The sequence below is a fragment of the Meleagris gallopavo genome, chromosome Z, assembly GCF_905368555.1.
Source record: "Meleagris gallopavo chromosome Z, MGAL_WU_HG_1.1, whole genome shotgun sequence".
In the NCBI taxonomy this organism is placed as follows: domain Eukaryota; kingdom Metazoa; phylum Chordata; class Aves; order Galliformes; family Phasianidae; genus Meleagris; species Meleagris gallopavo.
Window position 1 is genome coordinate 26552084 of NC_139435.1, and position 20462 is coordinate 26572545.

A 20462-nucleotide genomic window follows, 5' to 3' on the forward strand; every position below is an offset into this window, starting at 1 on the left:
GCTTATTTTTTTTAATTTTCAGAGTGCTGAGAGATTTAAAAACATGCTTATAGTTAAATGCATGCTTATGTCTTTTTAGGGTGCCAGATCCTTCACTTTTGTAAGTATGTATGTCTTCATTAGGAAAAAAAAAATATATATATTTTTTCTTTAAACAGAGAAGATTTGAAGCTGCTCTTCCGAGTTTTTACCAGCACTGATTTCTAACTGAAGCTGTTTTATCAAGACTGACTAATAAGATATGTCGCATCTAAGGAGAACGGAGGCAGAAAAAATGATCACTAAGATGTGCTTGTATAGACTTGCAGGCCTCTGAAACAGAGAAATCTATTCAAGAGTGAGGTGGGGTAATGATACAGGCTCCCCAGATAAGTGGTCATGGCACCAAGCTGATGGAGTTAAAGAAGTCTGTACAGCACTCTTTGACATAGGGTTTGGATTTTTGGTGGAGCAGTGTGGAACCAGAGGTTGGACTCAGTGATACTTGTGAGTCCCTTCCAACTCGGGATATTCTGTGATTCTGTGAGTCCATAAAATGAGACTAAAATTGAAAATTCTGTTAGCATTTCCATTTTTTATGACCTAGAAGACTGAAAAGTTCCGCAGCAAACTCAGTGGATGCATGAGGACACAGAAGGCAATGAATCTTTCAGGTAAGGAAGCATGGCTTCTTATTCTTATGGTGGGGTAGAGCTGGAATGAGAGAAAGCCCCTACACTGTGTGCAACCACTACTCAGCAGCAACCTAGTGTGTTATCAGCATTGTTTAAGTTACATATCCAAACCGTAGCACCATCTGGAAGAAAATTCACTTCATCCCAGTCAGACTCTGTATAGACTGCTGTCCTCAGTATCTGTGCTTCCCATATTTAATCCTTAACAAGGATGAGGCTTTGCCCAGCAGTCAGACTGTGCAGAATACAGCTTCACTGACTTTAAGGACGACATAATCAGTGCAGCTTCTTACTGCAGGATTGGATCCTTGGGATGTCAACTTCACATACATAACATTTACTTAAATTTTTTCGTGAGCATAGTGCTTCCCTCCAAAAATGATTTTTCCCTAGCTAAACAAAGCCAACTGTTTTGAGTATCTGATAATAGCAACGATGACTATTATAGTTATTAACTTTCTCTTAAAAAGAAAAGCAGCCCTTCCATTAAATTAAAATCACACACAGGCAGTAATTTTTTTTTTAAGGTGGGAAAGCATGTAAGGGATTTGAAATGAGCAAGCAAAGTGCTATGAGTATTAAAAGCTGTCTTGTCAGTCCATAGCATTGACTACTGAATGAACAAGGAAGACAAGGTAAGGATCAGAGAGATTCAGGGGTGTTGCCTCCTTTCATAGTGATCTCCAGTCTGGGGGTAATATCTATGCCTGTTCCACATCCCTTGCTTTACAGCACAAAAAGCACACAGAACACATTTCAGTTCTATTATTTCATAGATTTTACATACACACCATAAGTGCTGCCCTGATAATGTATACTTACATGACTATGTTCACGTAATGCTGTAATGCTGTTGTGGGTTAACCCCCATTGGCAACTAAGCAACTCAGGACTCAAACTTCTCTCCAATCCCTAGCAAAACAGGGAAGAAGAAAAGGAAGACTAGAAGTGCAAAATCTCATGAGATTTAATAAATGAAGGAGTAGAAAAAAGAAAGCAAAAGAAATCATGCAAAGGCAATTGCTTGTCACCTCCTATGGGTAGACCAATGTCCTACCAGTTCCCAAGGAAACGATGGGACTTACCTAAGTTCTGTTCCCTCCATTTTATTGCTAAGCATGATACTGCAGCATGCAGAATAGTTCTTTGGTTAGTCTGGGTCATTTCTCTGGTTGTATCCCCTCTCTGGTTAAGTGCATCCACAATCTTGTGAGAGTAGAGCAAGAAACAGACAGGGCTTTGATACTGTGTAAATACAAAAAAGGCTATCATAAATACAAAAAAAGCAAAGCTAAAACATTGATTTGTTATCACCATTGGCTTGGTCACAAATTTAAACCACAGCACTACAACAGCTGGTATGAACATTAACTCCATTCCAGCTAGAACCCATACAAACACTTCAAATCAGTAGCTGCCCACTAGCATATAATTCTAATTCTGGTTTATCTGGCAAATGTACAAGTCTTTTAGGTATGGCCTTTGACATTCCCATGCTTTTTACTATTACCATATGTTGCATTTTCAAAATAAAGATAAATGCCTCTTTTCTCTCTCTGTGCAGTGACAGTAAGACAAATTGCTTTTGCAATAAACATATGTAAATTGCTTGAAATTCATTTTTCTAGTATGTCCTCATCGTATTTTCCTGATGTCATGGTTTTATGTTTTTTTGTTTTTGGTTCTCAGTATTCCGCATCAAAACATCATGTAGTGTACTGGGAGTTAAAGTGTTATGTATAGGGATAGGTGCCTGGAATTGGAGCATTAACACTTTAACTGCGGAATACTGAGAACCAAAAACAAAAAAACATAAAACCATGACACCTGAACAGGATCTTAGTTTCTAATGGAAATGTTAAAAATAAGAATAAATAAAAAGATCTTACTGTGTGCAGCTATTCCAACTTTCACATCTTAATAAAAAAAAGTAAATTAGATAGATTTCCTTTAGTTCACTTATCATAGATTTGACAAATAGGTTTAACTTGTCCAGTTAAGTTCTACACACTTGCTTCCCTCTAAGTAATTTGTGCTCAATAAGGATTATTTCACTGACACTAAAATAAGTTCAGTGGAGGTGACAATGGGAAGAAATCTTTTGAAGTCACCAGGGTTGTGGTTGACCACACCAGGCTTAGTGTAACCCTTCATCTTTATTAGAACCCACAGAGCATCTATAACTCTGGGCAACTGGAAGGCTCAAGGGCTTGGGTAGTTCTCTCTCTGCTTATAAAGTGGCAGTTGCCAATGTATCTGAACACCACTCGAAAAGCAGCTTGTTGCTGCAGGCCTGCAAACAGCATCCAACTTAGCTGAGCTATTAAGAGTACTACCATGCCAGGCCTGTTCTACAGCATGCATGCACTGGCCTGGAAATGAAACAAGTTAATTTGAAATTGTTTTTTTCTGGAAGCTATGATTTTGAACTTTCTGGAACTGCTAAAAAAACAAGAAGCCCAGTTTCTTCTTTTCTGGGCAAGTGCTGTTGCAAATAGTAAAAAGAAAAGCAAAAAAAATTGACCACCAGCCATACTTAAGAATGAAAATATTAACAGCCAATCTCTTTTGGGATGATTCAGTAGCAGCATTATGCACTCAGAAGCATAAGCACAGCCACAGCATTATATCCATCCAGAGTTGTAGGCATAGCATCACTTATCAAAGAACCTACGAGTGGGCTCAGGCACGACCAGAGCAGTAGTATGCTTGGACCTGCCAACAGCTGCAGCTGGGTATGAATAGATATCAAGATACATATCCTTGAGGCAAAGTAGGCCAACCCAGGCAGTGTCCTGGGTTGCAGGCACATTGGCAATGCATTAGGAAGAGCATTGCCAACAGGCCAAGGAGCACAATGCTTCCTCTTTGCTTATCACTGGTGAGGCACGTCTGGATACTGAGTCTGGGTCTAAGCCACCCAGAACACTGACAGTCTTAAACCAGTTGGGAAGCATCATAGTTATTCATATTGAAGAGCTATCTCCAAGTCAGTGTGGGAAACAACAGTAGCCTTATTTTATCAGAGACTTGGGTATCCTGGAGCAAGTTCAGCACAAGACACAAAGATAAGGAAGGTACTGGAGCATCTCACATAGAAGAAAAGCTGGCCTGTCTAGCATGGAGAAGTGATGTCCCAGGGTGATATTATAAAAGTGTATACATTACCTATGGGAGAGAACAAAGAAGATGGAGTCAGAAGTCTAGTGAAGGTGGTAAAGGCAGTGGGCATATACTGGAACAAAAACCATGTGATTTTTTCTTTTTTTTTTCCTTTCTATTCAGAGGTTGTTCAAACACTGGAACAGGTTGCCCAGAGATGGTGCGTTCCCTCCATCCTTGGAAACACTCAAACCTAGTCAGGCTCAGCCCTAAGCAACCTGATGTAGCTGACCCAGATAGAAGAGCCCACCAACCTCTGTGCCCAGTTCTACAATTCTCATGGATTACATGATCACATTTAGTTTCTTAATGCCTAAATTCTTCCATGTGAAGAGACAGCTATTCTGACCTTACTGTCAACCTGCAAAACAAGGGCAACATCAAGTTTTTTTTACAGAAATTGAAGGGGAAGGGGAAAAAACTAGTTAACATCATATTTATCTGAATCTGAGCAAAATTTCACCACAGTACAAAATTATATTATGGCTGAACATTTGAAAAAGTGAACAATATATTTCTTTAGCATATAGAAAAGGTATAATATACAGAGTAAAAAATCATCAAAATCAGAGATGTTGTAAATTGGATGTACTTTTTAGCAGAAAAGTTCACAAAGTAAAAAGAATTGACCAGTACATTAAGTAAACGTTCACTTTTCAACATTGCAAGAGCAACACCTTGTGAATCTGATGGCTTTGGAAAATTTGCTCCAGGAGTGACGAAGAGCTTCTAGACAGAAGAAATGTCTGAGTCTCAGCTAAATTCAACTAACATGATTTAATTAACCCAACCCAAAGAGCATATTTTCCCTATTGAAATAGATGTTATCACATTTTCTTTAATTTTCAATGGGTACAGCCTGATCTTTAGAGAAAGTATAACAAATCCATCACCTGAATTACTTCTCTCAAAATCCTTAGCTATTTTGTGTAACATCTGTGAGATAAGCATCTACAAGGATTGTTTTTCTCTGCTAAGGAGGCACTTCAGCATGACGCATGCCCAATTTATGGCACTTGAAGACTTGCCGGTATTTTAACCTATGGCCTGTTTTTACATGTATCTTCCTCCAAGCACCGCCCAGTCTGTCATAAACATTGGAAATAAGATGAAAGTCTGCTTGTTTTCATTTACACAGTTTGCTACCTCAATTTAAATCACTCTTCAGGAGGAAAGCCTTAGACAATCACTGAAAATGGGAACATCTCAGTTTGGTCAGCTTTGAAGCTTCTCAACGAATTGTGTTTTTAAGCCTTCGTGTCTTTCAGGTGGCTGAAAAAGGTGAAACAAGTCATTTGAAAGATTTCTCTTTATCTATGAATGGATCACTTGTGAAAATATTTTAAATAATGTAAGTGGGGCTATAAAAACCCTGGTTAGCCAGGCAGCTAAAAGTAGCTTACAGTTATTACCACTGGGAAGTGGTGGCAAAGTTGTCCCATTTATAAAAATAGCTTTGCCTTGCAATATTGCTTCTTTAGAAAGGAGAAATTTGTTTTAACTGTGTTGTTTTGAATTGCTTAGGGAAGAGTCCATCAACCATAAGGTGTCTTGCTGTTGAACTTGGTCAAAAAATTCTTAACTCCAGCAGATGCTTCTCAGTTTTAGAAAATGGGACTCCCCTTCTTCCACTCTTCTCTTTTTTGGAATCAGGGACTGGTATGACTGAAATCCATGACCATCCGCAACAACTGTTAAAGCAAAATCCAATGTTAGTCAGTCAGTGATGATACAACTTATGTGCGCAGAGACAGTATGAGAGAAGCTTGGTCTAAGCCTGTGTACTCTGATGAGTATTGTTAATATAGCCCAGAAAACTTTGCTTGAGAGAAAGATTTTAAGATTAGACTCTGCATTTCCATGACTAATAGTACGCACTTATAAAAATGTTGACCTTAGATATCAATGTTAAGAACCTGCCTTTCCCTACTTATCCAGGTTTTCTGTATTGTTGGATACATGGTCATTCTTTTAAATACTTTCTTACAAGAAAGAGTGGACTCTACTAGATTCTCAGTACAGTTATTACAGTTATTTCCTCTCCTTAAGTTACAGATGCTTTTAATGACTTGGCATACACAGTTCAGCCATATTGGAAATGTAATTTATAAACACCACTACATCTCAGTGCTGTACTTAAGCAACTGTTGACACTGCTGCACTCAGACACTTACTATCAGCATCTCTGTGGTGTTGTGAACCAGAAATCTAAAACTAAATATCTGTTCTATGATTTTTTTTTTCTAATGAGAATGAAAAATGATGACAGAAAGACCTCTTTATTTCCTGTAGTACACAGCTTAGTAGATATTCTTAAAGCAATATGTAATGACCAAAGAAATATGGGTGTCAACGTATATATGGAAAAAAAAAATCATATCCATAAAGGATGCAGTGTCTGGATGTTTCAAGAAGAGCAAAATGAAAAACTGATTCCTGCTTCAGTATGTATCCTGCTGTTATTTAATTAAAAATAACACTGGTCTGGGCTCAGTAGCACATCATTCACCAACTGTAGTATTTTGGATGCCAAAAGTGCTCATTTTCAAATATATCCTGTCAAAGGTAAGAACTGCTAGGTCTTTTGGATTCTATTTCATACACATTTTCATATCTATGATCGCCAGCTATTTCTTGCTTGCCAAACTTGCAAGGCCATAAATCTGTCATAAAAGATGCTAACTCATAGAGGATTACTTTGGTGTTAATGGGAGTAGTAGTCTCCCATTAAAATGTCTTTGTTGTCTTCTTTATTTCAGAGATTTCTGTTGAACATTTGTACTTGGTGTTCAATGCCACTAATACATGATATTTCTTGTCTACCTGTGCAATAGCAGGTATATCAGAAAGAGCTAAATGGCATAGTGGCACAAAAATTATTGTTTTAGGTACATTCAGTCCTTTCTTTCATTTACAGTAGTTAGGAATATGTTCAGAGAGAAAAAAGAATAGCCATGGTCAGGGAAAAACAGAATAGATACATATCAAATTCTGTTACATGTGTTGCATTTGGAGATGTATATATGGAAGTTGAAAAATCTCTTTTCTTTCTTAACAGATCTTCAAGCTTTTTTTTATATATACATACATATTTACAACTTTTGAAGAAAATGGAATCATAGTTTCTGCACAAAACATGAACCTCTTATGGTCAAACCACTTATACCAGCTGGGAAGCATTATATTCATTTAAATTAAAGAACTATTTACAAGTCATTGTGACAGAACAGCAGAACTCCTATTTTATCAGTTTACTACTTGACACCGCTTTAAGGACACACAGAGTATAATGGGCAACCAAAACTCTAAAGCAGTCTGAAGGGATAACTTCCACCTGTAATCCAACTCATAAGGTGAAGAACTCAGAAATATAGAATGTCTCATAGCTTAGCTTAGAATATTTAATACATAAATCTAGTTGATTTAATAAATAAATCCTGGAGAGTTCAAAAAGTTATGTGAGCACTGCTATCTATCTGAAGCATTTTTGACTTTTTGTAGCCAGCTTGCGTTTCAAGCATACCTACCCTGTTTTTTTGATTTCAAATCAAAGTGAAGATTAAAACAGACAGGATTCAGTATTTCCTTTAAACTCCAACTATTTCCACTACTTGCAGCATATTCCCGTGAATGTTTGAATTATGGAAAACTACAAGAATAGCTGAATATCCGGAATAAAGACACCAGAAACAATTGATCAAATAATTTTATTATGGAACAAAGAACAAAGTACTTATAGTACTGATTATTGTATAGTGTTTGTAAAGTGAAACATCAAGATTGGCATCAGCTCCAACATCATGTTACATAAGTTCAGTTCCTAAGATTATGTAGCATCAGTGTATCTTACAAGAAGATTGTGCTTTGGTTTCAGCTGTATAGAGACTACATTTTACACCAACCTGGTTTATAAAAAAAATGAGAAACAACAGGCTCTCCCATATTTCTGCCAAGAAATCATGGGAATTTTCACAAGAATTTTTCCATTCAGTGTCTGAGCGTCTTTACTAAACTAGAACAAAGGTGTTATTTCGAGAGATTGTGTCTTTCCTGTCAAGATCTCTCACTATGTTATGAATTGTGAATAGACCAGAAGCACATCTATGAACTACAAAAATGAGTCTGAAGTATCATTTTTTAAATGTCTTTAATTTTTTTCTTAATTTTTTGTAGAGAAAATGCAAGATAATGTTGTACAATCAGATGAAAAGAAAGGCAAATATTATATACATCCCGATACACATCTCTTTTGGAAGATACACTAATATGAATGACACTAATTACCATTCTTTCTAATAGGTCAAATAAAATTTTAGCCTCATGGAAAAATGTATGTGATGAATTTGTGTCATATATTCTTTAAATTCACTACGTATCATTTCATTCTTTCAAAGGAATTAAGGCAAAAAACCCACAAACCATACTGTAGATTCTAATGCAATGGTCAGAAAAACAACACAGCACATCTTATCGCTAGATCAGGTCTCAAGAATCCACATGGAAGAAGGACACAGTGTTGACTTTTCCTGAGTTCAGTGGGACTTCTCAGACACAGCACTTCTGAAAACCAGACATTTGCTCTCCAAATTGTGAACAAAGAATTCCAAAGCCTTGTTTTATAATCTACGTTAGAAAATGGTGTCTTCTCTAGGGAGAAATGTTTTCCCTTCTGATGTGTATTTTTAATACTGAATCATATCAGCATCCACAGCCTCCCTGGGTAACCTGTTCCAATGTGTCCCCACTCTCTGAGTGAAAAACTTTCTCCTAATATCTAATCTAAGCCTCCTCTGTTTTAGTTTAAAACCATTCCCCTTGTTCTGTCACTGTCCACCCTCATAAACAGTAGTATTCCCTTCTGTTTATACGCTCCCTTCAAGTTCTGGAAGGCCACAATGAGGTCTCTCTGCAGCCTTCTCTTCTCCAGTCTAAACGAGCCCAGTTCCCCCAACCTTTCCTCATAGGAGAGGTGCTCCAGCCATCTGATCATCTTAGTGGCCCTCCTCTGGTCCCGCTCCAAGAGCTCCACGTCCTTCTTGTGCTGGAGACCCCACGCCTGGACACAGTACTCCAGGTGGGGAAAGAAAAGGCTGGTCATAAGCGTATCACTGCAGGTCAGCTGCAAAAAAATGTTGCTATGGCAAATGTTTATGAAATGAAAGATTTTGAAAATGAGTAATTATAAGTGAACAATTAATAAAAAATGATATTTCTAGCTTGAAAAATATATTTGGAAGTTTCTTATTTTAGTAGAGAAAAAGCTACTTTCAGTGAAATAACTAAGAAATTCTTGCATAAAATATAACATTTGCTTTCTTTTATTTTGATTTGCCAAAAGAATTCCAACACATAAGCTTTTTCAGAAGAGAATATTTTAGGAAGGCTGCATTTTTGCCTTTTTCTCTGTTTGTTTTTTTCTTTTTTTTCTGTAAGGGGAATACGTTTTAAGACATTGCAATCGAACCTGTTAAAATACAAAAAAAGGGTTGTTGGCATTGTTTTGGCTTTAGCATGCAAGCAAGTGAAACAACCTTGGAAATGCTTAGGAAATGGCACAAGATAAGTCTTCAGTAGACGGCAGTCTGTTACTGGATGATTTCACCCTAAGCATGAAGATATTTAAATATTTTTCTTCACATTACCTCTATGCACATTGCTTTTCTGATAGATCTGCAGTTGAGTCTGCCATCAGTAAAAATCACTGCTGGAGCTGCTAAGAGAGACGTGCCAGAGCTTTGGAAAATTTTATTTATTTTGTACTCTTGGCTTTGTAAGAGGCATTACAAGTATTAAAGCAGAATAGTCATTAAGATTATAGTTGAGGCATGATTAATTATCTCCCCTCTGTCACCTCCGCATATATTCTCTCTGACCCATTTCTGCTCTCCTTTCCTTAATACTCTGTGGACCAGATTCTGATTGGTGACATCAGTGATGCTGAGATCAGAAATTGGCTCATCACTTATATTTTTCCCTTGCCTTCCCTCTAATTTGCCTTTTTCTGTGCTTCTCTTCAAAGACTCTTCACTGCAGCTCCCAGCACTTTGCAGGTATCCTTGACTACAGCTCTTATTCCCCAATCTCTGGCCAGCTGGAGCAGCTCCCTGGAATGATATAATCTAGATCGAAGGCAGGTGGCCAATCAGCAAATGAGCAACTTGTTGGCACACAACGTAAGTGACTCAGCCACTATTTGGTCCCTTCTTACTGTCTTAAATTTGGCCAAAAAATTGGTGTAGAGAGTGGACCTTGAAGAAGATGACTTTTGACAGTAGTGAAATGTACGATTCGAAAATAAAACCTGGCTTTTAAGAAACAAAATAAAGTCAAAGTTTTACCCAATCAACAACCCACCTGCAAGGCAAAACTAGCACAGAAAGATGCTGTAGTAGATTTATATTGTATTTTTAAGATGGAACAAAAAAAGTTTTGCATTATGAAGTTCTATGATTAAATGGATGGCAGAATTTCCATGGGATGGGAAAACATCTTAAGAAACCTTTAAAGCTGTTCACTGTACAATACTGTAGATGTAACATGAGGTTTGTATATATATCCAACCCTGAGTAGGATCTAGGCACAAACAAATCAATGTGCATGTTATTTGAACACATTTACAAAGCCCTGCTTGTATTAGAAATCAAAGGACAATCTCCTGCAAACATTTCCACCTCCATGAAGTTGCTAAACAAGTTGTTACAAGGATAAGTCACTGCTTATTTTCATTGCGTTTTCTGGGAAAGCTTGATTTCAGAAGAAATTTTTAGTAAATGGAAACTGAATTGAAAACCAAAAGTTTTTAAACATGCCTGTCATCATTCATGTTGAAAACGTTGTCATAGAAGGCCTTGGAAATACCACTTTTCTTCTACCAGTTAATTCATGCAGTTCAGGGAAAAGGAGATTTACCATGTCAACAGATTCAACACTTCCACAAGATAGACCACATAGGAGAAATACGCCACGAGATATTTCATTAGGGTAATTGTAGGCCTTTGTGTTTTCAAAGTGGAGATCATCTGTCTTACAAGAATTTGGGTGCTTGGCCAAATTACACTAGTAAAAAAAAGGTTCACTATTGTGGCATGCTGAGACAGAAGTTCTAACATCATTTGTCAACATAGCTCTGCATACTTGAAAAGAAGGGCAGCATTGGGGATCTCAGCAGAAGTGTCTGTACAGTTCACAAACCCAGTTTAGCACCCAGAGCCAATCAATGCTGTTTTCTTTAACACAACACAAAAGAAATGAACAAGAAAAATGTGGTGGTTGTGCTCAGTATAGTTTCAGTACCCTTCGGTAGGAATTCACTTGCTGTTATCTAAACTGGAAAGGAAAGAATTTCCTAAGACAGACCCAGATCAAATGTTCAGAAACAGACAAGGTTCTACCTGTGATGCCTCAACTCCCATTCGTACAATTATTTTTGTTTGCTTATTTTTTAAATCAGTGCTTTATTTTTCCTAAGGGTCTCTGTCAAAGTCTAGTCATTAGACAGCATGACATAAAAACCAGTATGCTTGAACCTGACTGATCTGTGTGTTGCTCTGGTCCCTTTCAAGGCTCGTGGTAAATATCACAGTCCTTTTCACAACAGATTTTCTACTCACCGGTGCCTGTTAATAGTCAGAAAGGTTCTTGAGTAAAATGATCCCACAATATAAAAGAAACAATCCACCTACACATTGAATAACACTGCCTGGAAAATGACATTTTCTTAATGACTGAAATTTGAGATCTCTTGGCTGACTTTCCTCAGTTCAGCTTAACCTCTCCAGTATCATAGAACTGCTAAAGTACTTGTTTCTTAAATTAATCATCACTGCCTTGACTGTAATAGAAAATACTGTAGAAGTGTAAATAAGCCAAGATAGTGTGTTAAGAGGTTGTTTACAATCTCTTTGCAATTTCCTTTATCCCTGAGATTATCCTCTATCCAGCTATAGTCACAACTGTTTCTACATGAAGTTACTTATGCAGAATCTACCCAAAACACCTACCTGATGAAACAGCGCATAGAAATGAGTTTTGAAGTACTACAGCAGCTATCAGCAAAAGCTGCAGTAGCCATGAGGAAGAAAAATAACTGATTCGGTCAACTAGACTTCCCACTAGCTGCCAGGAAGCCCCATTTCACACTCCTTGGCTGAATTTTCTCCCATGGATATGTATTAACTCTGGGTTTTTTGTTTCTTGTTTTTTCATTTCCAGCATTGCGTCTCTCATTCTTACCTGCTCTTGAACTGTCTCTAATCTTCCCTGTCACTCCTTTGTTCTTCCCTCGAATATACAAATCTCCATTCTTCTCCCAGACAGACTTTGCTAACTAACTAGGAACAGAGAAGTCACTGTCAGATTCATCTTTATATTTCAGAACAGTTACCAAACAAAAACAAACAAACAAAAAAGGAAAACAGAAATCATGTACAGGACAGAAAATGGGTATTTAGAAGTAGCAACATTCTCTGTTGAGATCTTTAATTCTTCAGAAAAGCCAAATTTTTGCAGATTTGGTACGTAACAGAACAGGGAGGAGAGGATAGGTATGAATACATTAACAATGCTGATAGTGAAGCCCCATCTCAGAGAAGCCCTGCCAGACTTCGCAGAGTAATGTAGTCCCACGCTCTGTGAATGCTACTCTCTGTGAGTGCTGACTTCACAGCAGTGCAACCCACTTCTCCAGTGTATTTGGGTTATTCCTCAATAGTCCATGACATTTTAACAACTTTGCCCATGAACTGAAACATAACTGTGCTCCTATGTTACTCATCTGTATGGTCCAATCTATTCTGTCCAGAAATCTTTAACTGACTATATATACAGGTTTATGGGGCTTCTGTGTAGGCCAAACTTGCCAGGCATCATGTACAGCTAGAAGTCTGTCCAACCAGCTAATTTGTTTTTAAGTGGGTAATTTCTATTTTATGTTTTGGACGGTTTCGGAATCAAATACAACAGTACTTTTAGGTTTAATGGCTTGTACCTATCCTGCATAAGGATTTCTGCAACATCTATGTTCTCAGGAGTTATTTGTGAAAGTCCTCCCTGTAGTGGATTCAGAGGCAGCAATGGTTGAGCATTTTCTTTCTTTTAGAATTTCTCCCAATTTAATTCCTTCCAACTGTCAAAGACCCAGCTTGTTTGAAATCTTGCAGGTGAAAAGGATGGACTTTTGGCTCAGGAAAAGCAAGCAGCAGCCAGAACAGCAGAATACCTGCTTTGTCTGTGCTGAGAAGACAGCAGTCAGCTACCTCAGTGTCCTCTGCAATCTGAACAGTCAGTCGTTTTTACCTTCTAATTGCATAACCGTGGCACCTGAGGAAAAAGTTGAGGGAGGTGGTGACAGAAACAAGCATTAGCAAAAAGGCACTGAGTCCATTTCTACTACTGGCTATCTCCCACAAAAACAGAAGAGGCAGCAAGCTCAATCATTTCTAAGCAGTATGCTTTGTACAGGAAAGTAGCTGGCAGCAGGAATGTAGCTGAATGCAGGAAGAAAATGGAGAGGATAGAGATACCTGTAGTCACAGATTACATCCATTTTTTCCTCTTGCAGGAATGTTTATCATTGCCAACCAAACAGGAGGAGGGAGTTATAATTACAAATCCTAATTTATTAATTAACAATAATGCACCACTTCTGTGATTTTTGTTTATTAATCTTTTTAAGAACAAACAAAATGTTTACTGTCATGCAGGATAATGATTGCTTTGCAAGAGATTTCTAGAAATTTCCAGTCTTTTACATCTGTTTCAGGCTTCATGTAACTACATCTCAATTACACTGTCACTAGTCTTCTTTATTTTCATGCTACTCCCCTTAGGAGTAGGCCGTATTAGCATATTTTCTTGTAAATGGCGCTGCTTTAGTTTTCTTGCTCTTGCGGCTCTTTTAAACAACAGCCAATACTAGTTTCCACTTGTCTCTTAAATGTGATCTTTTTTTGTAACAGAGGGGACAGTTGTTTGGCCACTCTTGCTCAGACCACATCTATCTACCCACTCATAAACTTGTCTTCTTCCTTGCTAATTATTCATAGTGGATCCAGTCTAAACAGAGTTTCAGAAACTCAAAGCAAAATGTGGTATTTCTATGTTTTTTAAAATCTTTCTTATTGAGTTAACCATGAAGCTTAGTACACTTATGTACCTGCGCTGCTTGGCAGTCTACATACCACAAATTGTAGCATTAAATACTGCTAGCATACATGAACTGAAGCTTCAGCATACATACACCATCCATACTTTTCATAAAATATGAGTTGCATCTGTGTGCAATAATGTGTGACAATTTATTCACGGTGCCAAGCCCAGTGAAAAGGCTGATGGTAATAGAGGTAAAAGGTGCACAGCCACAGTCCTTAATGTTATCATGAGCGTTTATCAGAATAAATGGTGGCAATACTGTGGGACGGGAACACATTCCTGATATTCCTACAAAAATCCATTTATTTTGCTAAATAGAATGTAAAATAAAAGGCCAATAACTAATACAGGTAACTATTTTATATTAACTGGAATTAGCAAGTCCTGAGATTTAGTTCTCTATTTGACAGACACTTCTTCAGTGTCTGTCAAACAACTCCACTGTTCCTTGATGGTGTATTTTCATCGATACTTTCACACTGTAGCTTGAACAACAAAAACATGAGGTTTTATACTTACCTACTTTTTCCTAAGTATTAGCATGTCAAGATTTTGTGGCCTCCTTCTTTGTAATATCTTGCAGTAATAGTTTTCAAGTGTTTTCATGTCCTTTGAAAGTCTTTATGATATTGATAACTACCTCAGATAACAAACAATAACTGAATCTTTCCCTAATTTTGGGAATGACCATCACGTTTTACAGATCTATGTCATTGCTCTTAGGAGATCATTCTGTGTATATTTCAGAGCAAAAAAGTCCTCATTAAAGCCATTTAACAGAGAAGTTCTAGGTATTTTTAGGAAGTGGTTGAATTACCAGAAATTCAGAAGAGCTGAGTAACTGCAACGGTTTTATACAGACTATGGAAAGTGAAAGAAAGAAAATCCTTTCTGTTTTTTGATAGTTTTTAACAGAGTATTTGAAAACTATAGGTAACTGGCTTCTCATCAGAACTTAAATCCTGAGTATCTTTATCAGAAATGAGTTATTTTCAGGCTACTCAATATGAGTATCCTGTTCTGTTCCTTCATTCACACACAAACACATAAATAAATAAATAAAGCTTAAAAAGATTTTTTTTTTCTCATTAAAATATAGTTTGGAAGACTCTCTGTCTTAGGAACAAAGCATGAGGCTTTGTTTGAGATGCTTAGAAGTTTTCGGACTAGTAGAGGCTTTGAAGTCTTCTTATAAACGAAACAGGACAATAAGTTCATGTTTTGAATGTGATAACGTTCTCCCGCATTCTACCTGGGGGTTAAAGAGTGCTTGGAAAGAGATGTAGGGTTCTGACTCATAGGCATTGCAGCACACTGCTGCAGCAGTTAAAGATGTTACAAACACAGGCTGTTCTGCCTTCTGCCAGCCATGACAATGGAGTGTCCCAGCCACCACGATGTACAGTCTCTTCATCAGATTTTATTTCCAGTTCAACAAAAGAGCAGGGTGACTTTGTGAAATGGGCAGTGAGACAGTATCTTTTTTCTTTTTTCAGTTTCTCTTTTTCAGGCAACACTACTCTTTAGTCTTCTCTTAGAGCAATACTTTTTACCATTTACCATTGAAACACATATCTATTCATTTTTAAAACTTCAATATACACATTCAGTTCCATGCTATATCTCCTCAGCTGGGAACTTATTTAAGCCCATCTGCAGGTGGCCAGATGCCTAACCAACCCTCAGAACAAGTTCCTTTTCCACATCGTTGCAAGACCAATGCAAAATCCTGTTCCACATCCCTATAAATCCACAGAGCCCTATGGTAGAATTCACCATTTTACAGCTTTGGCTCACAAGCAGTGCCATGTCTGCACCTTAGCTATAATGGTTGCCACTAGAATAATGGAGTCCAACCTCCACCAGCAACTTATGAACACTAAGAATGAGGTAGACAAGCTTCAAGAACATGCTGTTTTCTCCTGACTCCACCACACCAAAGGCTGGTAATATGGCTGATGGGAGTGGGAAAGAAAGATTGCCAACAAGTGAGTGTAGTATTAAAACATTTTGTGTGAATCAAATAGAATTTGGGTCTGAGCTGTGCTAGACAACAGCTGTCGTAGGAAAAGTAGAATTTGTACAATCAGAAGATCTTAGTAGTTTCTTATAGGAGTTATCTAGCAAAGCTGTAAGAACAGTCTTCACCGCTGAGTCCCATCTATGACCAGTCTTTTCAATATTCATATGTCATGTCAAGAATTAATAAATGCAGTGTTTTCCAAAGTATGAAGACAATATGTAGGCTACAGCTGTTTCGAGAACAAACTGCATAGCTTAATGTCCTTAGCTATCTCAGTTGTACAACTTAATGTTTGTTGCACAAGACAAACTGGACAGTAAAAACACCTTACCTTGAAGCTTCTAAGCACATCATAATGACATGCAAGTAAGTGACTCAAGGAGATTAAAATGTCTTGCAATAAAATAGTGCTCCACAAGTTTGAGTCTAGCAAGCTTACAGGCCACTGAAGAGGATTGCTAAGGGTGAACAGGCTCAAATTCATGGAGAAACCAAGAAAATGCAGCAACGAACACAAAGCCTGCAAAACATGGTAAATTAGGAGAGTTTACCTGTGATAGATTAGGAACAAGTATACAGTTGATCAACTCATTAAGGACTCTATAAACAGCACACAGATCTTTTTATCATAGAGATATCTTTGATTTGTGTAAAATATATGGACTTAAAGGTTTAACTGATTTACTAATCACTTATATGAATTATTATTATGGATGGATGTCCCTTTCCATATTCAGCTATTTTCATAAAATCATATAATATTGTGAGCTAGAAGGGACTCACGAGGATCAACTACAATCTGCCTCCACTCAGGATCACACAAAATTCAAACCGTGTGTCTGATGGCATTGTCAAAACACTTCCTGAGCCCTGGCAGCTTGGGTCCGTGATCACTGTTCTGGGGAGCCTGTGTCAATGCTTGACCGCCTTCTTAGTGAATAACATTTTTCTAATCACAAAATGATGTAGGGATTAGAAGGAATCTCTGGAAATCACCTAGACCAAATACGGATAAAGCAGATTTCCTAGAGAAGGTTGCACAGGAAAGATCTTTAATAATTTCCAGAGAAAGAGATTCCACATCCTGACCTTCCCCTGATACAGCTCTATGCCATTCCCTCAGGTCCTGTCACTGTCAACACAGAGCTGGGTTTCCTGTGATGAGCTGCAGCTGCCATGAGGCCTCCCCTCAATCTGCTCAGCTCAGGGCTGAGAACACCCAGAGACCTCAGTTGCTCTTCACACATCTTGCCCTTCAGATAATTTGCAATGTTCACAGCCTTCCTTAGGACACTCCCTAATAGCTTTATGTCTGTATGTTTTCATCTAACGATGCCCTGTATATAGTCCCATGGTGAATGACGCATTTTGACTTTAACATCAACATACGAAGATAAACAGCCAACTATTCTTACAGCCTACCCAGAGTGTGAACACTAAATTAGGAAAGTCTGGACATTGATGATGCCAGTATATTTTAGCTGAAATCAAGCCCTAGACCTTAAGTCACTTACCCTCATTACCAAGCAGCCATATTTCATTTCCATGCATCTGATATCATAGAATGGTTTGTATTGGGCCTTCAAGATGAACTAGTTTCAAAACTCGTGCTATGGGCAGGGACACTTCCCACTAGATCAGGCTGTCCAGAGGCCCATTCAATCTGGGTCTGAGCACCTCTAAAGATGGGGTGTCCACAGCTTCTCTGGGCAATCTGGTCTAGTACCTCAGCACCCTCATTGTGAAGAATTTCTTGCTGATATCAAATCTAAATCTACCCTATTTTAGATTAAAGCTCTTATCTCACGTCCTATCACTTCATGCCCTTGTAAAGTCCCTCTCCATCTTTGTTTTGGGTGAACATTTGTTATTGGAAGATTGATGCTCGCTGAGTGTTTCTGGAGACCAACAAGTGGATGTTAGCACAGTGAGGCAGTGGGTGGTGTTTCAGGAGCAGTGGCAACAGTGACAGTGGTTCTTCTCGGCTGGTGCAGATTTTTGTAAGCACAGCACGCAGGCTCTTGATCACTGCTAGTGAAAAAACATAGTTAATGGGTGGTGAACTATGTTGAAAAATAGTGTTTTGTAGCTGAGAATTTGCACTATCAAATGGTGTTAATGTGCTCTATGTATCTGTCTTAGTTTCTGTGGCAATAAATAAGTGGTATTACTTTTGGAGCAATCAATGTATATAACAGTGACTTATCCAGAATTTATGTGAAAGTCACTCCTTCAAAAGGCTATTGCCTAAACTCATTTATTTCTTGCCTATATTCATACTGTGAAGTAGAACAGAACCTGTAATAAATGAAAAGTGACATGGTCCTCTACATTTTCTTTTTACCTTAATTAAATTGAATCACCAACATATTCATAATCACACAGAAAGTTTATTTTTTCCAGTACAATACATTCACAGCCTTTCCTGTTTACATGACAAATATGTTAATTTTCCTTATGTGCTCCCCACTGCACTGCGATTTGCACAGTTCTACAAGTGGTAACACTAGAATAAGCAAATCAGCATAAATTTCACTACTTTATCTTGTACTCAGAGACAAGCACCAGCTTGTCAATTCAATAAAATCAAGTACAAAGTAAAACACTTGCAAAATCATGAACACAAAACTTGGACTACCTGGGTAGGAAGCAAAATATTAACCTGTAGAAGAAGCAAGGAAATGCGCAGGATCAACACCATTTGCCTCTGCTTTTCCATAGAGTAAGAAAGAAAATGAAAAAATGGAATTGGGTAGACCGTAAAACAAACACAAATGTAGTACCACTCACACACAGACAAATCAGTGTTATGGAATGCACTCATAAACACTCCTTAGACAAAGGAAATAATTATTCCCCTCTATTTATTCCCCACGGTTTAGCTTTGGACATCATATACACATAAACACATCTTGAGAGTTTAAAGCAAATGAAGATACTTTGAAAGACACTCTCTCTTCTAAACCTATGAGTAAAGTTGAGGAAAATTTATATTTTCAGGAAAAAGAAAAAAAAAGACAAAGGGAAAAATGATCTGATGTACCAAACACACTCATGGAAGTTAATTTAGAATTGAAATTATAAATTAAATAACTATTACCTCTTTCACAGGCGCAAGAAAAATTCTAGCCGTATCTAATTAATTACTTTGTTGTCAATTATATCAGGGTAGGATGTGCCATTCTAATGGAATTTGTCACACTCACCCATATTACATACCACAGATCAATACACGGGTAGGTAGAATATCCTTCCTTCTAAGATTCGTGTGCTTCAGCAATAAAAAGTACTGTCTCCAATACACAATGGACAGGACATAAGAAGACTTCTGCAGAGAGTACAAGTAAAAGAGACACTTTCCAGGGCTTCTTGTATCAATGATTTACTTAATCATCACAGGGTTTGTGTTGATTCCTTAGCAAAAAGGAAAAAGGGAAGGTGAAGGGGAAAAAAAAAAAAAAAAAAAAGGCTGCTGCTTCTCTTTGGGGTAAGTCAGATACATGAACTATCTTGATGTGTAACATCAGACATTGCAGCAAACCCATGGAAGCCAGTCTGAGTGAATACTCTCCACCAAAACAGCAATCGACATTAGCAGAAACTATCAGACATCTATTTCCTTAAAGCAAGTCTTCACTTTGCTCACTTAAGGCTTCCCTGGATACATTTTAAAAAATAATAATCCATTGTTGTTGTTAATTGCATAGAAACCTGAGCAGGAAGCCACCTCCATGGAATGTTATAGCTTTAACTCATTTTCACTGTCCATCTAATCTTAGCAGCTGGACTTTGCTGAGGACTGAGGCACTAAAACAAACAAACAAGCAAGCAAACCCCTAATTTCTGCCATTTCTGCTGCAAAGGCTATAACTTCTGGCAGAGAACTATCAACACAAATTGTTGCAGCAGGGCTTTTTTTTGAGATAGTGGTAGGTACAGCTGCAACTGTAACTGCAGCTCCCTGATGATTTGCCCTCACATTTTCAAGTTTTGCTAAGCTAGACAAATTAATCAGTGGGAAACCAATTTATATTTTCATATTTGCTATTCATGAAGCTTCCCCCACTCAAGTCTCATGTACAAAACTGTTATTGATCCTATCAATTTCACTAAGTGTTTTTAGATTAGTTTAATATCCTTTCTTTGATCCTGACCAAAATAAATAAATAAATAAATAAACAAACAAACAAATAAATCCAACCTCTCAGTCAGGTTAAAATCAGATTAATTCATACTTTACCAAAGAACAAATGGAACAAGTCTGACATTAACAATATACCTACTCATCTGAAGCTTAGCTGTCCCAAACAGGGGCAAGAAAATTGGCTGCAGTGCCCTATTGCCCTCCGAAAATAAAGGTAATTGTTAATTAAACATAGGTACATTTATCTCAAAGCCTAATTTTGCATTTCTTCCTTATTCTCTGTATCCTTTGTTGCAAACAAACAAACAAG